Genomic DNA, 8,324 nt, shown 5'->3' with positions numbered 1-8,324 from the left:
GGTTTGTTTATTTTTAATGGAGGTACCGAGGACTGAACCCAGGGCCTCGTGCATGCTGAGCAGCTCGCTCTACCACTGAGCTGTACCCTCCCCCTAGTCTGGTAAGTTTTGAAGTAGGATTTTAGAACTAGAGGAGAACTTAGACCTCATCTATTTCAATCTCTTCAGTTTATAGTGAAGAAAGCACAAAAGGCAGGAAGAATATTTATTTATCGTAATGCTTTACCTAAATTTATTTACCAGCAAAACTAGCTCCCCAGCCAAAGCTGAGTTGGAAAGGGACAGGCCCAGATGCTCTGCTTTTCCTAGTCCTTTAAGGGAAGAAGGGGGAGGGGGAGAGGTTTGGGTTGTTACCGGTTCCTGCTGGTGGTGGCCATCAGGCCGGGCTGGGCCAGCGGCCTTGGAGGTCCTGCGGTAGGGAAGGCCACATGGTTCTAGAGTTTGAGGACCAGCCTCACTCAAAGTTGTTGGAAGGGAGAATATATGAGTCCTTCCTAGAAAGTGACAGGAAAACTCTCCCTGTCATCTTGCTGGTTTTTCAGGCCCCTACACTCTATTTCCTTTATCCAAACCTCTTAGAATTTTAACTGGGAGAAACTTTAGACAGTCGTTTGTTTCTTCCTTTTATATTAAGGAAATGGAGAAAAGGAAGAAACAAAGAGAGGGAAAAGGTCTTGCCCCACGGCCATACTGCTAGTGAGTATCAAAAAGATGGTTCCTTTCCACTGAGGACTTCATTGATCACACTGCTTGGGCTGTGAACTACATTTTATGTCACAAATCAGCAACACATACTATAGGACACAAGGAGTTTCTAAAACAAACTTACTATGCAGTCTGATTTTTTCCTATTGTATGTATATTTCAAAAGGAATATTTTGTGTTTTAGTGCTGGTCATGGCCTTTAAACTGATTTCACAATTCACTTAGCATCGGGGACAGCCTGTGGTGTGAAAGTCAGTGAGTCAGATAACTGCTAGTTGGACTTGGGTTTACTTGGTGTGATTCAGCTTACAGGACAAAGCAGCTAGGAAAATAGGGTCTCCCCCCCACCCAGCCCCCAGCACGTACTCCCTGTGAGACTGCGTCTGCAGAGGGCTGGGGTGAACACTTCAAGTCACATGCTTCTGCCCCGCACGGCTGTGCAGGGTCTTCCCTGCACAAGGGCACTTGGCAGGGCCAAGCAGGCAAGTAGGGCTAGAAAGTCTGGCCAAACTCCGTGCCCGGCCACATGCAGAGGCCTGTCCAGGGACACTGGGGGCCCATCTCAGATAGGCATGCAGAGCTTCTGGGAGCCCAGTGTGCATGGAATTATCATCAGGGTCCAGGTGTGTGGTGCCTTTGCTGGTGGTTAGTGTTCACTGAGGTGCCCATTTAGTCCTAATAAGACCAGACAGACACACTGTGAGGTGTGGAAAGTGGCACGCATCACTAATTGTGTGTGTTTTCTTCCAAGGGGCTTCTTTCGATTTGTGCTGCGTAGAAAATGCCCAGAGGAAAGCAAGAGTCAGGTAAATCTCAGGAGGATAAAGCACTGTTGCCAGCGAAAGCAGGGGAGACACAGAACGAATGTCCCCCTTTTTCTGTTCTAGGACTTCTTCTGGAGGATGCAGCCGCTCTGGCTCAGGGACTTGTACAGACCTCTCAGTGCCACACGCAAGAAAAAAATGGCGCAGAAGCTACATGATGAGTCTTCTGATGAGGAAGAGATTTTCAGTAGGGTTGCGAGGTAAGTGATTGGGGACAACTTAAACTTCTCATCCAAATGAGGAAATAATGAAAATTTTAACTGTCCCTTTCAAGAGTAAAGGCCCTCAGCACTGTTGTTCTTACCCCAGGGCACCCAGAGATGGCGCAGCTGACGTGATTCTGACCATCGAGCCGGAAGAGCCGGATGAGGAGAGTGACACGGCACCGGGGAGCGACACGGTGTGAGCCCCATCCCGCCTCAGGCCGCCTGTGCATTTTATTTTCTAAAAACAATAACCTTTACAGTAATTTTTGGTCCTTACGTATTTTTCCCAATTAATATCTACTAAAGGTATAACTATTATCATGAAGAGGTCCAAAGACCATCTATCTTTGAGTATTGGTTAGGGATTCTTAAGTGGGATGTGCTCCAGCAAAGACAGTAAAGCAAGCAAGAAGAGAAGGGAGCCAGGAAAAGGCCCAACCCCGGAAGCAGGGAGGGGCAGTTCCAGGATGGCAGCTGTGTGACTGGCCGAGGAGGTGACTAGCACACACTGGAGCGCAGAACCTGGAGGAGGGGGCTCTGAGGGAAGTGGGCGCTGCTAAGCCCCAGAGCTCTGGAGCGCTGAGGACACGGCATGGCAGAGAGTGCAGAGAGGGACGGAGAGGGCACTGAGCACCTGGCTGTCAGGAGGGGACACGAATGTAATCAGAGTCTATTAAGCTCTACGGGAAACAATATTTACAGTCACAATTCTGTAAAAACTACCAATTATCTGGAAATAGTGACATAACTAAACCTCAAGAATGGACTAGGAGTGGGGGTGCAAAAGAACTAACTCGTCAATGTTATCAGGAATCCAATAAACAGAGTTTAAAATAGATAAATCAAGAACTAGCCGTGCAAAGAGATGTGAAGGAAAGCACCAGAAAATTCAGCTAAAACCTGCTCCCTAGAGGGAAGCTGCCCCGTGCGCTGGCTCAGGAAGGCAGGCGAGGAGCCCATCAGGGGCAAGGCACTGCGGCGGGCCGTGTTGTTTCACTTAATACTATTTGAACTGTACACTATGCATATCATACAGTTTTTGGTTCATTATTTTGTGACTTCCTCTCCAGCTTTATTGAGGTGTAATTGATAAATAACTTTAACATGTGAATCCATTTTTTAAAGAAGAGTGAGAGGAACCAGCGTCCAGAAGCCAGGAGAGCACGAGCTATTGCAGTGTCAAGAGGGGCAGCTGCATAATACTAGTTTGATGATTTTAATCAGTTGCCAAGGATGTATCTGGGTCCAGACAAGAAAAGATCTCACTCCATTGCTCAGAAGAGCAGTGGAAGGCAGGATTTTGACGGGATTGGGAAGGCAGAAATACTCAGACTGTAGTAATAATAGCCAGTCGTCATCCGGTGCTTACTATAGACCAGAAACTGTCCTAACAATGTGATCTTATTTAATCTGACATTTTCCTCAATTTACAGATGAGGAACTGAGGCTCAGTGGGGTATTGGGACTTCCCTGAGGTCACGCACTCTGGGCCCTCTGACTGAGGCTAAGGGGCCAGAGGATGTTGTGACTAACTTCTCCTTTCTGAACATCAGTAAAATTCAATTTAGCAGTTTCTATCCTCAGTGCTCTCTCAAGGGGCCTGTGAAAAACACTGACACTGTGGCAGTTGTCTTAGCCCCACATTTGCTGGGTTGCCCTGGGCCCCCACTGTGTTAGGGAAGGCCCAGCAAACATCATGGAGTAGAGCTGGATTCAGATTGAAGCATTACTGGATCCAGAGCTCACTTGCTGGGCCACTGAACGACTTCACTTCTCATTACCTCTCCAGCCAGAATCAGAAAGAGCTGAATGGGAATCCTTCTACCATTCATTAGCTGTGTGGACTTGGGCCCCCAAGTCACTGAACCTCTCTTATCTCTGTCCTGTGGGGTAGTAAGGGGACTACCTTCTAGCTGGTTGGTAAGGACAAGACACAATTCCAACCTGGCAAACGGTAGGAGCTTCTATCTTCCACAAATGCCAAAACCTTACCCTCATCTCCTAGGTTAGGACAGAGTGTCGCATTTTATTCTGCTCCAGATCCACTGGTGGTGAGGACAGGGGACAGGGGGCTGGTCAAACCCAAGGTTTTGGACCCCATTTCAAAGTGACTCTTTAGGGTAGGGGTGGGGTTTAGGAAACTGCTTCTCAGACCTGTCCCCAGGGATTCTGGATGCCTTCGGTTTTCTATCTGGCTTCAGATCACTCTGGATAGTGCTTGAAATCAAAGCTTTCAGACCAGTGGGATGTGAACTGCCTTTGCCAATGTTTTTGAGCCTTTCCTGCCCTGGCCTCCAACAGTGTCTGTGTATCCTCCCTTTCCCTCCAGCTTAATCTGTCTTTATCTCCCCATTCACTCTGACCCCTTGCCCTTGCTCTTCCCTTCTCTGACTTCCTAGCTTCCCCTCCACCTCTAGGTGCATCCTCCCTGGAGCTCAGGCTGCATTCCTATCCACCAGCCAGTTCTCTGCAGTCCCTTCCTCTGCAAATGCCATTTCTTCCATTCACTGGGAAGCTCAGATCAAAAGTCACCAAACTTTATTTTTTTTGACTTGATGACCAAAAGTGATCAAATGAAAAGTCACCAAAAACTGGCAAAAATGGCCAGAATCAACCTCAGAACGCTGGAAATTTATGTCTCAGTAACCATGTTTCCTACACATTTCTAGAGCCAGGACTTTATTAACTCCAAGCTAAGGGTGAAACCACTAACAGAAAGGTTTAGGCTGTTCCCTCTGGCTGATATGTTCTCCATATCTTTCTATTCTTTGGGGCTTATTTATTCAGATGATGGGTATTTACTGAGCACCTGTGCTGTACCAGGCTCAAGAGTAATGTTAGATTTCAAAAAGCAAGATAGGCATCTTCTCTGCCTGCTCTTAGTGGTGCTCACAGTAGAATGGGGGACACAGGTAAATAGATGGTCACAATCCAGAGTGACACATGCTCTGATGGCGGAAGCCCCAGGGGCACGAGGGGCATGAATCTGAGTCTTATGTGAGGGTAAGTAGGGAAGGCTTCCTGGAAGAAGTGACATTTAAGCTGAAATCTGAGGTTTGGCTAGTCTGGTGAGTGGGAGAGGGAAGACTATTTCAGCCCAAGAAAATAAGATGGGCAAAAGACCAAAGGTGAGACTGTATCTGGATCTTTTAAATAATGGAAAGTATAACTGGTGCATGTGCTGTGGTGTGGAAGAGAGGGGCCTATGAGGAACTGGAATCATTTATTACAAATGCCAGCATGATCAAGAGCCTTTGGGCCATGTTAAGAAGTCTAGAGTTTATCCTGAGAGGAATGAGGGGCACCGGAAGGATTCTTCAGCTGGAGCAACAAAATCAGATACGACTTGTAGAAAGCTCATCCTCTCTGTAGTGAGGAGACTAGATGGCAGTTATGTGTGCCAGGAAGCAAGGAGAAAACTTCCTAGCTCTAAGTGACAAATGATACTGTCCTCACTGTGGCAGCTGGGACCGAGGAAAGTGGGTAAACGGCAAGAAAGGGGTAAATTTCAGCTATTCTGAGAAGGTACATTGCCACAATTTGGTGGTATTTGGATACACACAGGGAGGAAGAAAAATGGGTCAATAATGATATCCAGGTTTCTGGCCAGATGAGCTGTATAGATAGTGGTGATAATGATTTCAGCATTAGATATATTTTTACCAATTGGAAATCCCCTTCTCCAGTAGCTATGCTTTTTGAAGTACTGGGAAAATACACTAAAGAATATTTAACCATGGACTCTCAGAACGGATTAATGTCATAATGTCCACACAAATACCACAAGAGTTGTGCAAACCAACACCTCCAGCCTAGCCCCTAAAATACAGGTATTGGGTTAATATTTATATAATAAAGTTAAACAAACAAAAAAACCTCTTCTCCCATTGCAAACAAATTGTCAGTTTCCCATGCCACCAGGCACAGGCATTTGCAAATATTCAGGTGAACTATATGAAACTGCCATTTTTTGGTAGGTCCCAAGCAGTTGAATACCAAAGATTTCATGATTCAACCCCGCACTAAAAAGAATCAATGTAGGCATATTGCATAATTTTCCAAGTTCACAATCCAGGACTCACTAATCTCATTCAGTTAACCCAACTTTCGGCTTACAGACAAATGGCATGGGAAAACCTGACCAGCGTCTCAGAAATTTTCCTTCTGGGGTTCTCACAGCAGCCAGAGCAGCAGGGTTGTCTTAGGGCTGTTCCTGTCCATGAACCTGGTCACAGTGGTGGGAAACCTTATCATTCTGGCCATCATCGCTGATGCTCAACTCCACACTCCCATGTACTTATTCCTGGGCAACCTCTCTCCCTGGCTGAACCTGCTTTGTTTCCACCACAGTCCCCAAGATGCTGCCCAACCAACGGGTGCAGAGCCTGGTCATCTCATATGCAGAGTGCCTATCACAGCTGTATTTTTTCATGCTGTTTGTGATGCTGGAGGCGTTTCTCTTGGCTGTCATGGCCTATGACTGCTACGTGGCCATATGCCACCCACTCCATTACATCATGGTCATAAGCCATGGTCTCTGCGTCTTCCTAGTGTCTGCATCCTGGATCATGAATGCCCTCCACTCCCTCCTACACACACTCCTGATGAACAGCCTGTCCTGTGCAGCCCATGAGATCCCACAGTTCTGTGAAATCAGCCCCCTTCTGAGTCTGCCTGCATGGACCCCTTCATCAGTGAGCCGGTGATCTTCACTGTAGGGGGTCTTGCCTGGTTATCTCATGCATCCATTTTCTCGATGATCCTGACGGTCCCCTCAGTGCAGGGAAAGCGGAAATCCTCTTCCACCTGCAATTCCCACCTCTCTGTGGTCTCTCTATTCTTTGGGAGTTCCTTTTGTGTTTGTTTCAGTCCCCCCTCAAACCACTCAGCATAGAAGGACACAGCTGCATCAGTGATGTACACAGTGGTAACCGTGATGTTGAATCCGTTTATCTATATTTTGAGGACCAGAGACATCAAATCTTCCCTGAGAAAGCTAATTTGAGCTAGGAAAATTCACTTTCTTTAGTGGTAGTGATCCCACATCCAATACGGGAGTCCCCATGCAATTACATTCACCACAAGTAAGCAGTGAAGATTGTGAGAGGGAAAAAAAGTGGAGACCTCACTTCCAGGACCTGTGATCTGAACTTGAAATATTCATGCCTAAGCTACAGGACTGCATCAGAACAAACCCAGCATCAGGTCAATATCATTAGCTTCAGTTCTTATAACCATAATGTTCTAAAATTATAGCCATCCAGAATTATAGAATAATAAAGGATGTGCTTGGATCTTTTGAAATAACCTGGGATAGCACATGACCCAAACATGGGAGTATCTGGTTGTGCTATTGTATGTAGCCAAGAATAAACTCCAGGGCAAGATAACTTCCTGCCACCACCACTGTGACCTTGGTGACCTGGATCCCTACCAACAGTATTTTAACACTGGGACTCCCCAGGTCTGTGAAACCTGCCAGGCTGAAAGAAGACTGGGGCTGGGAAGGGTTTGATGGGGTGGATTCTTTAGATAGACCTACTGCAATATTTTACCAGGTATCTAAAATCTTCATTCCTCCTAACACACCTTTGCACTTGAAACCTTCATTTTTATCTTTGGGGAAATTTTTTCCAAGTCGATTTCATCCTTGCAGCACTGAAGCTTACCACTTGGCATAATGCCTGGCACCATTAAGATGTGCTAAAACCCACTGGCACGGTGGCGATCATAAAAGTTAGGGGTCAGGAAAGGATGATTTTATGAGCACTTCAAATCTCTTACTGAATGACTGAAACCCTCCTAAGTATTCTTCCACCCCAGTCTCTCACCATTCCATCTATTCTGCACACCACAATCAAGTTAATCTTCATAAAATATGATATCGCCATGATCACAACCCCATTAGAAATCTCCAGTGGTTTTCTACTGCCTGAAGAATGAAGCTCAAACTATTTCTCCTGGCACTTACGCCCACCATCATCAGTTCATAATTTATATGGCCCACAGTGTCCTATATATCTCCCAAGATCAACTCCGGCCAATGTTTGCATAATACATTGATTATCGTTGATGGTTACTAAAAAGTTAAGTCAATAAAAGTTGGGGCACATACACATACAGTAAGGTACACCAAAACCAATTAGATTTTATAGGAAAATGAAAAGCGTGATATACAGGGTGGTATTTTTCATTCTTGTCTTTCCCTCTAGGTATCCGGCTGTAAACTTCGATAACATTAGATTGTGATTCCTGTAGAAAATATCTTCTCTGGTGAAAATCAGCTGTTGCTAGCTTACCTGCTCCCTATGTGCCTTACAGTAAGCTGAACTTCCTTCTGTCGTGGAAAGATAATACAGCAAAGTGGCAGGCAGCATTAGCTCTGGAGTTAGACCGAAGCGAGTTCAAACCTTGGTTTAGCCACCTGTAAGCTGTGAGGCCCTGGGAAACTACTTAACCTTTCAAAGCGAGTATAACCTATCTTATGGTGTCACTGGGAAATTTGAATGGGATGATGTATGTAACACCTTGTCTGTGATAAATTAGATATGCATGTGAGCATGTAAAGGTTAATTCCTAGACTAGTACA

General features: G+C 45.8%; 1 pseudogene; it reads left to right on the top strand.

The window, feature by feature from the left end:
• The first annotated feature begins 5,842 nt into the window (after positions 1-5,842).
• On the top strand, positions 5,843-6,764 carry LOC140686367 (olfactory receptor 1G1-like; annotated as a pseudogene).
• Positions 6,765-8,324: the final 1,560 nt, after the last annotated feature.

This window comes from Vicugna pacos, chromosome 16, assembly GCF_048564905.1.
Source record: "Vicugna pacos chromosome 16, VicPac4, whole genome shotgun sequence".
Classification (NCBI taxonomy): Eukaryota; Metazoa; Chordata; class Mammalia; order Artiodactyla; family Camelidae; genus Vicugna; species Vicugna pacos.
This window is presented reverse-complemented; position numbering and strand designations above follow the sequence as displayed.